General features: G+C 41.7%; 1 protein-coding gene across 9 annotated transcripts in view; it reads left to right on the top strand.

Annotated features, from left to right (window-relative positions):
• NSD3 (nuclear receptor binding SET domain protein 3) overlaps positions 1-18,656 on the top strand; it is a 123,348-nt gene that overhangs the window by 1,106 nt on the left and 103,586 nt on the right. For 8 of the 9 annotated variants that reach the window (XM_078347482.1, XM_017963781.4, XM_002756961.5 and 5 more), the window contains exon 1: positions 3,609-4,081. The exons of the other annotated variant lie outside the window; for it this stretch is intronic. The gene's annotated coding sequence lies outside the window, so the exon portion shown is untranslated. Of the gene's footprint in view, positions 1-3,608; positions 4,082-18,656 lie in introns of those variants that run through there. 9 annotated transcript variants of the gene reach the window in all.

The raw sequence follows: 18,656 nt of genomic DNA, 5'->3' as shown, positions 1-18,656 counted from the left end.
TTAAACAGGTTCTTACCCTACTGACAGGGTAATATGTCCGGCAGTCGCTATGGTAACCATCTCTGGAGTCACGAATGACATCACTTTGATGTATTCTCCTTCGGCCCCCGCATTTCCGGAACTGCCTCGGGGACTAGGGGAGGACTTGATGGTGTCGCAGAAAGGGCGGGAATCGGAAGGAACGCATCCCTCTCCCTTCCTCTCCAGAGGCTGGAATACTGTGAAATCTTGTATGGAAATCTGTATTCTACTAAAGATATTTGCTTTCCAAATGTTCCCTTAACAAGTGTTGTTTATGATTAGTAGTTTGTGTAGAAATCTCAACATATAAAATGTATGTTATAGTAACTGTTAAATGAGACACTGCAGGTTTGAGGGCACTTCAGTTCCTAGGATGGGCAACTGAGCCATGTTGGGAAAATAAAAGATCAAGAAATATTCTCGTTCCCCAGTTATCTTTTCCCATCCATTTTATCTGGCTACAGAAGGAAGATTTTAAAAAACTTTTTTTAGGCCGGGCCTGGTGACTCAACGCCTGTAATCCCAGCACTTTGGGAGGCCGAGGCGGGCAGATCACAGGGTCAGGAGATCGAGAACATCTTGACCAACATGATGAAACCCCGTCTTTACTAAAAATACGAAAATTAGCGGGGCGTGGTGGTTATGCGCCTGTAGTACCGGCTACTCTGGAGGCGAAGGCAGGATAATCGCTTGAACCCGGGAGGCGGAGGTTGCAGTGAGCCGAGATCGCGCCACTGCACTGCAGCCTGGGCGACAAGAGGGAAACTCCATCTAAAAAAAAAAAAAAAAAAAAATTTTAAGTGGCTCTACACCACCATACGGCAAGGAGAATCGCTTTCTTACGGAGAATACGTCTCCTAACATGTAGGCTGACCAGACGTTACTCATCTGGGCTGCACATTTTTAAGAATGGAAGATGGCGGGTATTAAACGTCAGTAAAAAAAATGCAGACTGCTTTTAATCCACAAAGGATTTTTCAGCTAATAACCAAATAGATCAACTTTAAGTAGGCAAACTTTTCAGTTTGGCCACTAGAGGTCTCTTTGTGCACGTCTGATGTTGAACTTTGCACATAAAGGTTTCACTTCACGTTCTGTTTACTAGAATTAAAATCTACAAAGCTTTTCCCTCACTGAAAATTCCCGGTGGTCAAATTTTGAGCTCTAAAAAGTAGGAGTAGTTTCTACACTGATTTCATAATTGCATTACCATGTACTGGTACTTTTATGGAAAAGATCATAAAGGATGCAAAAATATTCTCAGTTCCCTGGGAGACATTTTATACGGGGAAATATTCATGCATTGTATTCACTTACAACGAGGCACAGTGAATATCATTAAGTATTCATAAACCAGATGAACGATTCCATGCCCAGTATTTGAAAGATGAGCTAGGTTTTCTACAACGGCCATATGTCAGCAATCTTATCCTAAAAAAAAGAAGGGTTACGAACCCTTCTTATTGAAATCTATTTGTTGAAAGCATTGTCTGCCTTCCCCTGTTATGAGACTTGGCAATTTCTTTGACTTTCAGGATAAGTGATTTATCATGTAAGGAGTTTCTGTATATACTCTTCAGAAAAGAAATTTTTTTAAAAATATTTTTTCTTCCATGACTCTGGCCCTGAGAATTGTGTTAGATTGCTGTCTTAATGAGCTGCTTGCTCATTTTCCGTGGTGAAAAGTAGGCACGGTCTAAAACTTAGAAGACATTAGATACTGAAAATGTTAATTTTTATTTTTAATGGCTATTTTCCTAAATATGGCACTAGATCAAATATTACTAACTGTATTTTGTAATGTTTTGCAGGAAAAGACTGTGCATCTACTTCACATAATTTTAAACTCTTGCTGCCTCATAGCATAGCTATTAAAACAGGCTAATATAAGATCCCTGGGGACAATTTAACAGATTCTCAAGGAAGAAACCCAGGGGCCGGGTCAAGACAACAGTTTCTCAACAAAGCAAGGAAGACACAGGAGGAAGAAAAAGAAGAACGGAGGTAGAAAGGCTCATAGAAAAGCAAAATACTAATTTAATTAATCCCTCTTTCCTGGAGATAGAATTAAGCTAGACTTGGTGGCCCACTTTGGCCATTTCTGTTTTAAAAAGCCATATCACAAATTAAAAGTGTGGTTTTACTGATAGCTTTAACTTGTGGTACTACTTAAAGGATACGTTTAAAAATACTTAATGATTAATAGTAATGAAAACTCTTAATTCTCAGTATCATCCTTAGAATTAACCGGGTTACGTTTTTGTTGTTTTTTTAAGTGGATCATAACTAGCGCCCATTCAAATAACTGATCTGTAGGAATCTTTTAATTTCCTGTTTACGTGGTAAAATTACAGATACCTAATTTCTTGTAATAGTACCAAAGGCATCCAGCACTGTAACGTCTACAGAGTATGACGTCTAGCAGTGAAATGGCTTTATTATTCTCAGAACAGACAGTATCGGTTTCCTTATTTGCTTGCTGCCTGTGTTTCCTTTTTAAGTTCCCGTCTCTGTGCTGTAACCTTCTAAGTCCTTATCACCAGGCCCCAGGAAATATCACCTGATCGGCACACTCCTGCGGGGCTAGATCACTGGTGCAGACATCTAACCTTCCATTGTTTTCTATACATTTCCTAGGATCCGGGGGGCTAGAAGATGACGGAGAATTGCTTCCTAGTTCCTCCTCTGGTTCTTGCCTGGGCCGTCTAGGACAAATATCCCTCACGTCCCTGGATGCGAAGGTCTGGCAGCGAGCAGCCGCGGGCCCCGGCACGTGACGGACAAGGAGCCGTCGCGGTATCCCGCGGCCGGGGGGCACCAGGGGATGCGGTGGGCGCTGACGTCCTCCCGGTTACCCACAAGCCTCCGGGCCGCAGCTGAGCAGGAAGAGATGCGCGGGACCGACGCCTGCCGGGGAAGTTGGGACGCTTCCTCAGCGGGACTGTGCCACCGGCCCGGCCTCCTGCGGCTGGCAACCGGGGGAGGGGGACCATCGACAACCCAGCCGGGGCTGAGAGGGAAACCGCCCCCAAGGCGGTCTTGCATCGCCCCCGGCATTCCAAATGCAGACCCTCCTGGAATGGGACCCCTTCCCTGACAGCTGTGGGATGGGAGATGGCCAAGGGGTCGCCTGGACTGCCCTGCCCTCGCGCAGTCGCGAGGGACCGGGGACCGTGCGAGTACGAGGGTCGCTTCTAACCCCGAAGAGCGCCTTATGGCCCTGAATGCACGCTGTTCTTTAATCAGCTTCACAGAACGCGCCGAGCCCAGTTTTACCTCCCGGGCCCCACCTTTCCCCGCCTCCTCCAGGTTCCCGGGGTGTTTTGTGTGTCACTCTCCCTCACACCGTCCCTCCCCGTCCCTCGGCCCTCTCGCCCAGTCTCCCGGGTCGTCCAGACGCTAGCGGCCGCGGGCGTTCCTGGTTTGCGCTCCCGCCCCCTTCGCCCAGCAGACTCGCAGCTTCCTCCTGGGCCCCTAGCGCCCCGAACCCGGGACTGCATTTCCCGGCAGGCACCGCGGCCCGCGGCCAATGAGGGGCTGAGGATTTGGCGGCGGCGGCGCCCCGAGAGTCGGGGTGGGGGGGCTTTGTGCGCGGCGGCGGCGGCGGGAGAAGCGGCGGCGGCGGCCAGCACGGAGGCGGAGGCCGAGGGGGCTGTGCACAGGTCGCCGCGGAGAGGCGTGCGAATTCGGAGCCGAGCGCTCAGGACCCTGCTGCCCAGGCCGGGCCGCCAGCCTTAGGCTCCTCTCTGGCGGCGTCGGCAGCGGGGCGACCCCAGTCCCTCGGCCTCCCCTTCCCTCCCCACCTTCCGAGCCTTCCTTCTCCTGCGGCACGCCCGGCCCGGCCCGGCCCGGCCGTGGCCCTCCTCGGTGCCGGCCGCCATGGCAGAGGCGTCCGGTGCGGGGAAAATCTAGCTCGGGGATTTCATGCGGCCTAGCTCGGTTCCGCCTCCTCCCCGCGCGGCCCCGGCGGCTGCCCGCACCCCAGCCCCACTCCGGGCCTCCGTGTCTCTCCTGTGATCGCACTGACACGGCCGGGGGGTTAGAATGGAACAAACTGAAGGTAAAGTGCGTGTGTGTGTGTGTGTGTGTGTGTGTCCACGCGCGCGCGCGTGTAGTGCAAGGAAGGGCTGAGGAGGGAACGGCTGGGAGGGGGCGACCTAAGGCTGGGGCACCAGACCCCAGAAGGAATGGAAGGGGAAGCTGGTGGCCTGAACGGGCTCGAGGGGAGTCCTGACGGAAGAGCAGATGGCCAGGTGGGGGGTGTGGAGGGAATTGGGGGGTGGGGTGGGGAGGTGGGAGTGGGATCGGAGTCGGAGTGGCGCTGAGCTGGGAATTGGGAGTAGAAGTGGGATGGGGGCGGGGATAAGGATGGGATGGGGAGGGGCAGGGAAAGGGGTGAAGAGTTGCACGGAGATTAGAGACCTGGGTGGACTCAGATAAACAGGGAGGTTTGGGGATGGAGTGTGGGAAGCAGAGGAGTCTAGGGGAAGGGGATAAATTTGCTGGAGAAATGGGGCATTTTATGTTAATGAAGGAAGAAACGAGGAATGAAAGTGAAGGAAAAGGTGGATTAGGAAAAGGGATGAGGCAGGCTGCAATAGGAGGATGGGAAATAGACGCAGGAAACTGGAAGACAGGATTGGGCTAGGGAAGGAAATTAACTGAATGATGACAGGGATGAGAACGATCCGCTTAGCGTCAGAGTGGGAGGCAAAGAAGAGGATGGGGGTCGTTAAAGTGTTAGGAAGGGAAGCCTTTTGTTCCTATATTTGTGTGTATTCTGTGCCTTTCTTTCAAGCAAGAGAATAGAGAAGCTAGTGGTTATGGGATTGTGATTGTTGTGAAATGGGGAGGTGTGGGTTTTACTGTTTTGAGGGAGGAGGCGATGTGTTTGTGTTATGGTCGGGAGGCAGGGAGAGACATGGCCATAATTTGACGGCTTGGGGGAGGGAGTGAAGATTATTTCGATTTAAAGGGGGCAGGGGCAGCCATGTTTGCTGCCAGGCACTGCAGTGTAAATAAATTCCTTTTCCTCTCCAGCATCAGTATGAATCTGGAAGAGGCCAGTTCAGAATGTTAGCCCCATTCTTTCTGTTCATGAACTATTTTACCCTTACATCTTGGGTCATTTAAATTATTCATAACAGCCAAAGGAGGTAGTGTGATGTTTTCCATTTTGTGTGTTTTTGCTGCTTTTCTCCCTCTCTTTACCCTCTTCCTTCTGGTTGCAAACAAGGCATGCTGATGAGCTGCAGTGTAAATTTAGCCCTTTTAATCAATATAAAACTAGATTTTTACTAGCTGAAGGAATCATTACTACGCTTACATATAAAACATGATCATGAAGTATTTTACGTATTGAAAATTCGTTTGTTTCAGAAGCCCCAGAAGCAGTCAGCATGTTTTCTGCAATGCTTTAAGTAAACAAGGAAATTGCATCGGTTATTTTAGTTGGGCCTGTGCTCTTGGCAAAGCGCTGTGTCCGGGTGAAAGGGGTAGGAAGATCTGCTTGTGGTAGATTATCTGCTTGCTGTATTTTGAATGTTGAAAAATTAGAAATGTATATTTTTAAAATAGCATTTCTGATAGCTCTTGCTTATAGGTGATGAGTTCTTTCTTGCTTATAGGCGTTAAGAGTGATCAGTGTGTTAAGAATAGTATTTTCTTTTTAAAATAAACTCTTTCCCCATCTCTTCCTTTTGCCTTCACGTAGCTAGCTCAATACAGTCTCCAGATGCCAGTTCAGCACAGTGCAATAATCTATGAAGTAGGCACGCAGTTTTTAGAGTCTTATTGAGATGCCAGGATTTTGTTGTTGTTGTTTTGTTAGTTTTTTGATGGGAACTTCAGGCGACTCTCAGGAAAGCTACAGTAATTTTAATATGTTAAGCTGTAACTACTTGTACAATTTGAAATAATTACTATTCTAAGGTTTAATTCTGAAAAATTTACAGTAGATACAGTGGTGTTAGGAGAGCCTGTTTTATTTCATATTGAAAATGATTAAATGTGTGTGTGACTGTTTGTTTTTATTATAGCAGTTGGAGTAATCCAAACTTTAACCTATCACATTGATATTGAAACTGTTCTCTAATACCAAGAAGACCTGTTAGCATTGTAATAGGGAAGACTCAAACCAGTTGAACTGCGTTTATTCTACCTAAATGGCAACATCCTTTCAGTTATTATATAGAAGCTTAGGATATATTCTTGGTTTGTTAGAAAAATTAAAATGACTATCATTAAAGTGGTACTTTGAGAGGGTCTTTTAGTATAAAAGCCAGATTTACAACATGGAGTATTTTAATTTGATAATATTCAGCCTGAATTTGTTTGAAATTCTGTGAGGAAAAGTTGCATTAAAAAAAAAAATTCAGCATGCTTTTTTTTGGAATTTATTTTTATGGCGGTTTCAGTTTTATAGTTCCTACTCAATTGACATATTATTTGTAATTAGCTGGTAAATTGTATGCATGAACTATCATGATGTAAATTTTTAGGAAAATAAGCAATCATTAAATAGAAAATTTTGTGTTGGAAGCTTTCATTGCTTAAACAAAAAAAAAGGTTTATTTTTATGTATTCAGCATCCTTTAAAGAACAGGGTTCCTGCCCAACTGTCATAAGTATCCTGGTTCCTTGGACAGGTATTCATATACAAAGAAGCCTACTCTTGTTAAGTAATACTTAAAATCCAAACTCTGATTAATATGTCCATCAGCCCACCTGTTACCTGTGATGGCTTTTTTTTAACCTTAAATTAACAAATGGCCTCTCTTGTACTGATCAGATTGAATGAGCTTTGGATAAAAGAAACTGATTGTCTTTGAGATTGATGATTGTTGAGTGAACTGTCAAATCTGATTATAATAACAGCAGTTTCTGGAATTTATAATAATATTCATAATAATTCCAGTAATATCTGCTCACAGTTGTCCTCACACTATGCTATGCTGAGTGTCTCACATGCATGATTTCCTAATTTTCTTTTATCCTTCCAACAGTTTGTGAAGTTAGTACTTTTTTTTTTTTTTTGAGGCTTTCATGGCAACCTCCACCTCCTGGGTTCAAGCAATTCTCTGCCTCAGTTTTTTTGAGACGGAGTCTTGCTCTGTCACCCAGGCTGGAGTGCAGTGGAACAATCTCAGCTGACTGCTACCTCCCCCTCCCAGGTTCAAGCAGTTCTCCTGCCTCAGCCTCCCGAGTAGCTGGGATTACAGGCACCTGCTGCCATGCCCAGCTAATTTTTGTATTCTTTGGTAGAGATGGGGTTTCACCATATTGGCCAGGCTGGTCTTGAACTCCTGACCTTGTGATCCACCCGCCTCACCTTCCCAAAGTGCTGGGATTACAGGTGTGAGCCACTGTACCCAGCTGAGACAGAGGCTTTTGTTTGTTTTGAGACGGAGGTTCGCTCTTATTGCCCAGGTTGGAGTATCTCAAAAAGAAAAAAGAGAGAATAAAAAAAAAAGAAGCCGGGCATGATGGCTCACGCCTGTAATCCCAGAGCTTTGGTAGGCCAAGGCAGGCAGATCACGAGGTCATGTATTCGAGACCAGCCTGGCCAACATGGTGAAACTCTATCTTAACTTAAAAATACAAAAAATTAGCCATGTGTGGTGGTGTACACCGGTAATCCTAGCTACTTGGGAGGCTGAGGCAGGAGAATTGCTGGGAGTCGGAGGTTGCAGTGAACCAAGAGCACTCCAGCCTGGGTAACTAGAGTGAAACTTGAGAGAGAGAGAGAGAGAGAGAGAGAGAGAGAGAGAGAGAGAGAGAGAGAGAGAGAGAGAGGAAGAAGAAGAAGAAGAAGAAGAAGAAGAAGAAGAAGAAGAAGAAGAAGAAGAAGAAGAAGAAGAGAAGGAAAGGAAGGGTTCACATATCTTAGAAGGCTAAAGTTAGCATTCTTCATTCTCTACTGATAACTTATAAACTTGAAGTTTCTTTTATGTCCTTCTAAGAAAACTTCTGTGCATGTATGTGTATATCTCTCAAAGTACTTACAAATGGGTCATACTATCTGCATTTTGTTTTTCCGGTGCGATGTGGTGGTGGTTGTTTTTTGTTTGTTTGGTTGGTTTGTTTTTGTTTTTGTTTTGAGACAGAGTTTCATTCTTGTTGCCCAGTCTGGATTACAATGATGCGATCGATCTCGGCTCACTGCATCCTTCACTTCCTGGGTTCAAGTGATTTTCCTGTCTCAGCCTCCCTAGTATCTGGGATTACAGGCATGTGCCACCACGCCTAATTTTTGTATTTTTAGTAGAGACAGGGTTTCACCATGTTGGTCACTCCTGACCTCAGGTGATTTCCCCCGCCTCAGCCTCCCAAAGTGCTGGGAGTACAGGTATGAGCCACTGCACTTGGCCGCTCTTTCTTTTTAACAGGCCATCTGGGACACCTTTTTAAATCAGTACGTGTGGATCCACGGCCGGGTACAGTGGCTCACGCTTGTAATCCCAGAATTTTGGGAGGGAAACTGAGGCAGTTGGCTTGCTTGAGGTCAGGAGTTTGAGACCGTCATGGCCAACATGATGAAACCCTCACCTCTACCAAAATAACAAAAATTAGCTGGGTATGGTGGCTGGTGCCTGTAATCCCAGCTACTCCAGAGACTGAGATGGGAGAATCACTTGAACCCCGAGGGGGAAGCTGCTGTGAGCCGAGATTGCACTGCACTCCAGCCTGAGTGACAGAGTGAGATTCCATCTCAAAAACAAAACAAGTCTGGGCATGGTGGCTCACGCCTGTAATCCCAGCACTTTGGGAGGCCGAGGCAGGCAGATCACTTGATGTCAGGAATTCGAGACCAGCCTGGCCAGCATGGCGAAACCCTCCCCCACCACCCCGTCTCTACTAAAACTACAAAAATTAGCTGAGCATGGTGGTGTATGCCTGTAATCCCAGCTACTGGGGAGGCTGAGACAGGCAAATCGCTTGAACCCGGGAGGCAGAGATTGCAGTGAGCTGAGATTGTGCCTCTGCACTCCAGCCTGGGAGACAAATTGAGACTCTGTCTCAAAAAACAAAACAAAGCAAAAAACCAAAACAATAAAAATTAGTACATACAGATCCACAGCTTTTTTAAAGCGTCTTAGAAGTTTTCCGTTGTTTGAAACAGTAACATTTAGTTTGTTAGCGTGTTTTGCTATTATAAGTAAATAATAGTTGGTCCTGAATTAAGTTCCTAATAGCCTGTTAAATGGATGAGAGATAGTCCAGCTACTTTATTTTACAAGAGAGAAAACAGGCCTATACAAGTGAAGTCCAGCGCTTTTGTGACAAACCCGTTACTTGGTTCTTTACAGCACAACCTATTAACTTCCTTACTATGAAAGTATTGGAGCTACCTGGCCAGCATGGTGGCTCATGCCTGTAATCCCAACACTTTGGGAGGTCCAGGTGGGTAGATCTCCTGAGGTCAGGAGTTCAAGACCAGCCTAGCCAATGTAGTGAAACCCCATCTCTACTAAAAATACAAAAAATTAGCCAGGCCTGGTGTTGTGCACCTGTAATCCCAGCTACCCTGGAGGCTGGGGCAGGAGAATTGCTTGAAGCTGGGAGGCAGAGGTTGCAGTGAGGTGAGGTCGCACTGTTGCACTCTAGCCTGGGCAATAAGAGCAAAACTTCCATCTCAAGAAAAAGAAAGAAAGAATTAGAGCTGCCTATGAAAGCTGAAGGTGAGGGGGCAAACTTAAGGTTAGGTATATTTAGTATAATGAGTTAGAGACAAGCTGCAGGGAGTCAAGAGATGTTGCTTGTTGTTTTTTTTTTTCATATTTTATTCACCATGTAAAGATACAATATATGCACAAAATATTTCACATGCAAAACCGAATTGTGTCTAAGTTATCTTGAAGTGTGTGTTTTTGTATGTGACTTTTTCCTGTTTGAACAAAATTATCGATAAAATAAAGTAGCAATGAAATGAAAAAAAATTAGAGGTCCATCGTGGTCTTGGAAAAGGACCTAGAAAGAAAATTGAGACATTGGTAAAATTTTTAAAGTGAGCTAAAAATCCCTAATTGAAAACAAGTTGAAAATCTTGGCAGGCACTGTTGATTACTTTAATTTTTTTTTCTATTAAGAAGAAAATGGGTTATTCATTGGGATCTTTTAAACCAAAAAGATAGTCTTGTCTTTAATTTTAAGAAATTAAAATCATTAAAGCTTTAGACTTGGCATCTGTCCATAAAAATCTGTTTTTCAGTGCAATTCTGTTTTTAGCTTTACTTTTTTTAAAAAAAGCAGTTTATTTTTGAAAGAGCAACTAAGATGATGTGTTAACCAACATGTCCAGTGTTTGAGTTTTTTGTTTGTTTGCTTGTTGTTTGAGACAGAGTTCTAGCTCTGTCACCCAGGCTGGAGTGCAATGGCACGATATTGGCTCACTGCAACCTCTGCCTCCTGAGTTCAGACGATTCTACTGCCTCAGCCTCCTGAGCAGCTAGGATTACAGGTGCACACCACCACACCTGGCAAATTTTTGTATTTTTATTAGAGATGGGGTTTCACCATGTTGGCCAGGATGGTCTTCAATGGAGAGCTTTTTTTCTGCAGGCCATTCTTTTTATAAATTATAAATAATATTTATAATTTTATAAATTTTATTAAGAACAAATTTAAGAAGTTTATTATAATAACATTACCTAACCTTTTTTAAAAAAGCTTAAAGTTTTGTTTTCATTTTTACTGTTCCTTTTAGTAAATATGTAATAAAGACTTAAAATACTTCTGTGTTTATACTTACACTTCTGTAGTATGTTATACCTGCATTGTGTAGCATGAAAAGAAGGTAAGGGATATTTTAAATTTTGTGGATTTAGAGAATTTTCAGTTTTCACCACATGGATGTGTTGTTACTCCTAAAGCACATCTTTATTGATAAGATTTTGAATTTGAAAAATCTCTTTGAAAAACGATTCTTAGCTTGTTTTTTCAGATGTGGATCTTCATCATCATTAACTGACCTACAGTGATAACTTTTTTTCTCTTCTTACTGGGTTTTTCTTTTTTCCCGTGTATATTTAGGGCTACTTAGAGAAAGTGACTAGGAAAATGAAAATTGTTGATATTCATACTGTTTCAATTTCAGCCATGCGTAGCATGGAAAGATAAAACATGAATAATACCTTACATTTATATGGCATTTTCTGAGGTATTTGATAGAATTCCTACAAATAACTTGGCTTTTTAAAAATGTTAAGTTGGAAAGCACAAGAATTATTTAACTCAATCCAAAGATGGGAAAATTAAGATTTCAGAGACCCTTTCAGGCTAAATCAACTGTCATGTTACAGAGAATAAAGTTTTCAGATTTCAGTATAATTAATCTTTTCTCTTTTGTTGTGAGACCGAGTCTGGCTGTGTTGCCTCTGCTGGACTCAAACTCTTGGGCTCAAACAGTCTTCATGCCTCAGCTTCTCTGGTAGCTGGGACACAGGCAGGTGCCACTGCACCTGGCTCTGTATGACTACTTTAAAAAAATTGTTAAGAGTGTATGTGTTCTGATTTTTCTTCATAGCTTGTATCATCTACATTCTAATAGATAATTAAATATTAAATAAGTATTTTTCTACTATAGATGTACGTTTTCTTATTTTGTTGTAAGTTATATAGGTATTTCCTAAGATATATAAGAGGTTTTAGAGACAGGGTCTTCTTGTTCTGTTTGTTGCCCAGGCTGGAGTGCAGTGACATGATCCTAGCTTACTGCAGTCTTGAACTCCTTGAATCAAGCAGTTCTCCTGGCCTCAGCCTCTGGAGTGGTTATGACTACACATGTGTGCCACTCTGCTCAACTAATTTTTTTTTTTCTTTGAGACAGGGTCTTACTGTATCACCTAGGCTGGAGTGCAGTGGCACAATCATGGCTCCCTGAACCCTCAACTTCCCAAGCTCAGGTGATCTACCTCAGCCTCCCAATTAGCTGGGACTACAGGTGTGTGCCACCACACCCAGCTGGGTTTTTTAAATTATTTTTTTGGTAGAAACAGGGTTTTGACAAGTCGCCCAGGCTGGTTCTGAGCTCCTGGGCTCAAGCAATCTTCCCACCTTGGCCTCCTAAAGTGTTGGAATAATAGGCGTGAGCCACTGGGCTGGTCCCTCCAGCTTTTTTTTTTTTGTAAATTTTTTTTGTAGAGTTGGAGTCTTACTTTGTTGCCTGGCTAGTCTTGAACACTTGGCCTCAAGTGATCCTTGTAGGGAGGCATTTAAATTTAAGAATGGGTAGCTTCCTGGGATTTCATGGGTTAAAAAAATTAGTTTATCAAATTGATTTGAGATTAAGAAGATCAGATGGAGATGTTCCTAGTGGCATTTGGAGCATAGCCAAGATAATATATTGTCTCTTGAATCTTATGTTATCTAACCTATCTTAGCTGCGGAGTCTGAAGAAAGCTATATGTTTAGGAGGCCAAGGCAGGAGGATCACAAGGTCAGGAGTTCGAGACCAGCCTGGCCAATGTGGTGAAACCCCATCTCTGCTAAACATACATACATGCACATACACACACACACACACACACACACACACTCAAATTAGCCAGGCGTGGGTGGTGGGCACCTGTAGTCCCAGCTACACAGGAGGCTGAGGCAGGAGAAACGCTTGAACCCGGGAAGCAAAGTTGCAGTGAGCCAAGATGGCGCCACTACACTTCAGCCTGGGCAACAAAGCAAGACTCCGTCTCAAAAAAAAAAAAAAAGAGAGAGAAAAGAAATCTATATGTAAAAACAAAAACTTTTTTTAAAAAAGGCATTTTAAAGCCTTTAAGTTATGAAATGTGAAATATAAAAGCATATAAAACTTGAATGTACAGTATACAAATAATTAGGTAGTGAAAATACAAAAATTAGCCAGGCATGGTGACACACTCCTGTAATTCCAGCTACTTGGGAGGCTGAGGTAGGAGACTTACTTGAACCCGGGAGGCAGAGGTTGTAGTGAGCCAAGATCGCGCCACTGTACCTCAGTTTGGGCAACAAAGCAAGACTCTCTTGTCTCAAAAAAAAAGGAAGTGAACATCATATAACTATTCTGTAGGTAATAAGCCTTTCGAGAAAAGCTGCGGCGGGGCGCGGTGGCTCACGCCTGTAATCCCAGCACTTTGGGAGGCCGAGGCGGGTGGATCACGAGGTCAAGAGATCGAGACTATCCTGGTCAACATGGTGAAACCCCGTCTCTACTAAAAAATACAAAAAATTAGCTGGGCATGGTGGCGGGTGCCTGTAATCCCAGCTATTTAGGAGGCTGAGGCAGGAGAATTGCCTGTTCCCAGGAGGTGGAGGTTGCGGTGAGCCGAGATCGCGCCATTGCACTCCAGCCTGGGTAAGGAGCGAAACCCCGTCTCAAAAAAAAAAAAGAAAGAAAAAAAGAAAAGCTGCAGAGACGGTCTCATTGGTTTGGCTGGTATTGCTTTGGTGGTAGTTGGACTTTAAGGATAAAAATGTATTGATGTCCTTACTTGGTGGTTTTTTGTTTTGTTTTGTTTTTAATATAATCGTAAGAACCTGAGGCCAGGGCGCGGTGTCACGCCTGCAATCCCAGCCCTTTGGAAGGCGGGAGGCGGGAGGCGGGAGGCGGGAGGCTCACCTGAGGTCAGGAGTTGGAGACCAGCCTGGCCAACATGGTGAAACTCTGTATCTACCAAAACTACAGAAGTTAGCTGGGCTTCGTGGTGGATGCCTATAATCCCAGCTACTAGGAAGGCTGAGGCAGGAGAATCTCTTGAACCCGGGAGGTGAAGTTGCAGTGAGCCGAGATTGGGCCACTTCACTCCTGCCTGGGCGAAGGAGCGAAACTCCTCAAAAAATAAAAACAAAAAAACCCGAAAAATTCATAACAATGAGAGGTCAACGAATATGAAAACTTAACCAGTTTTCATTTGGGACTATAGGTGGGACTAATAGGTGGGACTACATGTGCCCACCTCTTATTGTCAGAAGAAGTATCTGAACAATTTTTTTGAAAGCAGCTTTCTAACATTTATTGACACTGTTTAGTGATTTGAAATCTTAGTACCTTACCGACGAATAACAAAAACTAATACTGAATCCTGTAAGGAAGTGCCATTTTATACAAAGTGTTGTTTATTTAGAGTTCATCTCTGTTGCACTTTTTGGTAAGATTCAATGATTAGGTTTTAAATTAATATGCAAACTCAAATGATTGCTTAGGAAATGTTGATTTGTCTACATTGTTAATTTCTTAGCTTAACTATCTTATTTAACAAAAACGAGTTTGACACTCTTGCTTTTGCAGTGTTGGAACCATTCAAGAAGTATTAACATAAGAAGTAATCATTGATGACAATCTGTGTTTGACCCTTCATCCTTGGTGCTTCTTGAATTTTACCTTTTCTTTAATTTGGCCAAGAGAACCAAATTTCTTTTGAAACTAGAGAAACTGCATTATGCTTTCCTGGCCTTCAAGACTATTTTCTTAGGTATTTGGAAAGGTTAAGTGTTAATTTTTGAGGATTAGGATAGCAGAAAAAGTTGAATGCTTTTTTCCCTCTGAGTACCTGCAGAATACAGTCTATTTGCATACAACTCTGCAATGTGAACTTTGAGAAAGACATTTTTATAAATTAAAGCCTTTATTTGGTTATTATAATTTTGTCACTCTAAGCGGTCTCCTTTTGTATAACCTCTGCAAGATTTAAATGCATCAGAATATAGTATTTCATATTAGACTATGGTGAGAAACTTCTTGATTTGCTTTATTGTATCCCTTGAATTCTTTTCTGTAGTGCAATAGAATGTCATTCTTTTTTACTCCCATTGAAGGTTAAATATATTTCTTGCTAATTTTTCCCTTGCATGGGTGATAGCGATTTTAAATCTTGGACATATATGTTGAGTTTTCCTAGTTGTGGAAGTAAACATATTTGATATTTTTAAAAAGGATAAATTAGGTAATTTGGCTTTGAGTATGAAGTAGAGTTAATATACTTTTATTTACCTCATGGTCTCTGTGTCATTACCACTTGTTAGTTTTTATTTTTTAATGGAAAACTTGAACTTCTCCAAAGTGGCTACTAGTTTTAAAATAACATTTATGTAAGGATTGTTTATTACAGAGAAATTGAAAACCAGAAAGTATAAAGAAAATTAAATTTATCTAAAATTCTACTGGCTAGAAGTAACTACTATTAATATTTTGTTCTGTATCCTTCCAATATTTTTTCTTATGTATTTTTTTACATAATTGGAATGGGTGCTGCCATATTATTATATTATGAAATATGTTTGTGATTTTAAAAATCTATATAGAATTTTATTGTATGGGTGCACTTTTATCTACCATTCTGTGTTGAAGGTCGTTTCAGTAATTTGCAATTTTGGGATATTTTAAGTTGATGGACATCTTTATACATTTTTAAAAAATTATATGATTGATTGTTTCATTACAATAAATTCCTAGAAGTAGAGTTACTTAAAAGATATAAACATTTGAAAGCTTTTGATACATATTTCCAAACCGTTCTCTTGAAAGATTTTTTTAAGTAATGGTTTTATTGAGAAATAATTCACATGTAAAATCACCCATTTAGGCCAGGCGCGGTGGCTCACGCCTGTAATTCCAGCACTTTGGGAGGCCGAGCCTGGTGGATCACAAGGTCAAGAGATCGAGACCATCCTGGTCAACATGGTGAAACCCCGTCTCTACTAAAAATACAAAAAATTAGCTGGGCATGGTGGCGTGTGCCTGTAATCCCAGCTACTCAGGAGGCTGAAGCAGGAGAATTGCCTGAACCCAGGAGGCAGTGGTTGCGGTGAGCCGAGATCACGCCATTACACTCCAGCCTGGGTAACAGGAGTGAAACTCCATCTCAAAAAAAAAAAATCACCCATTTAAAGTATACGATGCAGTGGCTTTTAGTATGTCCACAGGGTTGTATAACCATCACCACAATCAATTTTAGAACATTTCCAGAAAGGTTTGAACCAGTTTAAATCCAACAACATCGTAAAGTTTTGTTTTAAAAATAGCATTTATTCATAACATTTAAAATGTAGTACAGTATACAGGAACACAACAGCTTGTGTGATATGTACTTTATATGCATTTGAGTGAGATTTTAGAAAGCCCTGCATGTAAAGATGATGCACCTATGTCCCGTTTTAAGAAAACCTGACATATAAAGTTTAAGCTGATGAAACAAAATATGAGGTATATTTTTTAAATTATAAAATTATTCTCCTGGACAGTCAGAATGTCTTTATTAAGAGAGTAGTATGTATGATTCAACATGTTTTTTCAAAGATTCAAATTTGATTTAGAAGTACCTTATTTTAGAAAACATCTATGGAAAGTGTGTCTTATCTATACAGTTAACTGTAGCAAACTTACTACCGTATAGAAAATACGGTTTTCTTTTTATTAAGAGGGGTTTGCTTTGTTCTAACTGAACTTCACCCATGAAAGTTGTTCTTTTGTCTTGTTTGCTTAAGCCATTTAACAAAACATTTTTTAAAAACTGGGTGAGCTGGCTGGACGCGGAGGCTCATGCCTGTAACCCCAGCACTTTGGGAGGCTGAGGTGAGCAGATCACAAGGTCAAGAGATCGAGACCATCTTGGCCAGCATGGTGAAACCTCATCTCTACTAAAAATGCAAAAATTAGCTGGGCATTGTGGCATGTACCTGTATTCCCAGCTACTCAGGAGTCTAAGGCAGGGGAATTGCTTGAACCTGGGAGGCGGAGGTTGCAGTGAACCAAGATTGTCCCACTGCACTCCAACCTGGCAACAGAGCAAGACTCTGTCTCAAAAAAAAAAAAAAAAAAAAAAAAAACTGGGTGGGCTGGCTGGGTGTGGTGGCTCACGCCTGTAATCCCACCACTTTGGGAGTCAGAGGCGGGTAGACCAACAGGTTGGGAGTTTGAGGCCAGCCTGGCCAACATGGTGAACCCTGTCTCTGCTAAAAATTCAAAAATTAGCTAGCATCATGGCGCATGCCTGTAGATCCAGCAACTCGGGAGGCTGAGGCAGGAGAATTGCTTGAACCCAGGAGGTGAGGTTCAGTGAGCTGAGATCATACCACTGCACCCCAGCCTGGGCAACAGAGCAAGACTCTGTCTCAAAACAAAAAAAAGCCCCAAAAACTGGGTGGGCAGTGAATTATAGGGCAAGAGTCAAGGAGGTCTGAGTTCCTATCCCCACTTCAGTTTACCACTAAGATCAGTGTTCTTATGTCTAAAAGTGCAAATGAAAATATATTCTTGGAGTATGGGGATTCAAATTGGAAGTACTAGAGTGTGCCTAGAACTGTACCAGATATATAGTTGTTAATTAATAGCTTTTTTAATAGAAGAAAGATCATGTACACAGAATGAGCTAGTCTTTAGTCACATGTTTAATGAAAGAAGAAATGAACTCAGTTGGCCTAAATTCACTTCATAGAAGTTAAAAGTTGAACATTAACTAATACCTGAACAGAATCTTTGCATGGGTTATATGGGTGTTTCTTAATTGGTAAGAGAATTCATGCTGGTTCAAGTTTGAACATGAAGTTTACTTCCCAGTCCAATTTTACTTCCACTGTTGTTATTAAAACTTCATGATGGCTATAGCTCCACCAAAGCTTGGTGCTCTGATTAAACAAATAGGTAATGTAAAATTTGGATGTATAATATGTAGTTCCTAATTTTCTAACTTTTATTGCTATTTTGAAAACTACATGTTGAATACAGTTGAACCTAAAATACTAAAATGATAAAACAAACAAAACCCAAACTGGTCTTTATAGAAAAGATAAACTTAGTAAATTACCATTTTAGATATAGTAAATTGCTTAGTGCTTTAAAAACTATGTATCATTTTTGGCATACCTTCTCTTTTGCCTTTTTGTGGGGAATGGAGAATACAAGGTAAAATAAAGTAAATTTGAATGTTTTCAAAATGTTAAGAACCAATCTCAAACTATTTTACTGTAATTTAAAAGTTTGTTCAGTAAATAGGTAGGAAAATATGTGGATGAACTTGTTAGTTTACTAGATTTCATAGTGAATGGAACAAGATGACTGATGAAAGTTGTTTGTAGTAATTTTCATTGTGAGCAACTACCCTTGCTGTAAAGGATTGGAAAATAATGTAATTTCCTTGAAGTGGTAATACTGTGTCTGTCTTTGCCATGTGTGGTCAACAACAAAGTGAAGACAGTTGAGGTTAAACTAGATAGATAAGGGAAACAGGGTGTTTTACTAGTAAGGCTGATATTGGTAAAAGGCAGTTCAATAGTAATGTGGTTTAGTCAGGAAAAAAATATGAACTACAAATCAACCTAAAATATTGTATAACTTAATGGAATCATAGTCAAGTGAAAACTGTATGATTGAGTTTAATGACAGGGTTTAATGGTTAAATGGAATACTTTGTTGTTGTTGTTTGTATTTTGTTAACTATATTCTACTTCATGTGGGTCACTTCCTAATTCAGGATATTTTAACGTCTTTAATCATCGTCCTTCTCTAAATTTTTAGTGGAAAATTTAAAGTGAACACATTTTAGAAAATATTTGAGGTGACTACACTAAAGCTAAACAGATTTTGGAGTAGTACTGTTATACTTTAAAAATATTTTGCAGCCCAGCGCGGTGTCTCACGGCTGTAATCCCAGTACTTTGGGAGGCGT

The sequence above is a fragment of the Callithrix jacchus genome, chromosome 13 (assembly GCF_049354715.1).
Source record: "Callithrix jacchus isolate 240 chromosome 13, calJac240_pri, whole genome shotgun sequence".
NCBI classification, from domain to species: Eukaryota; Metazoa; Chordata; class Mammalia; order Primates; family Cebidae; genus Callithrix; species Callithrix jacchus.
Note: the sequence above shows the minus strand (reverse complement) of the source record. Positions and strands in the feature narration are given on the sequence as shown.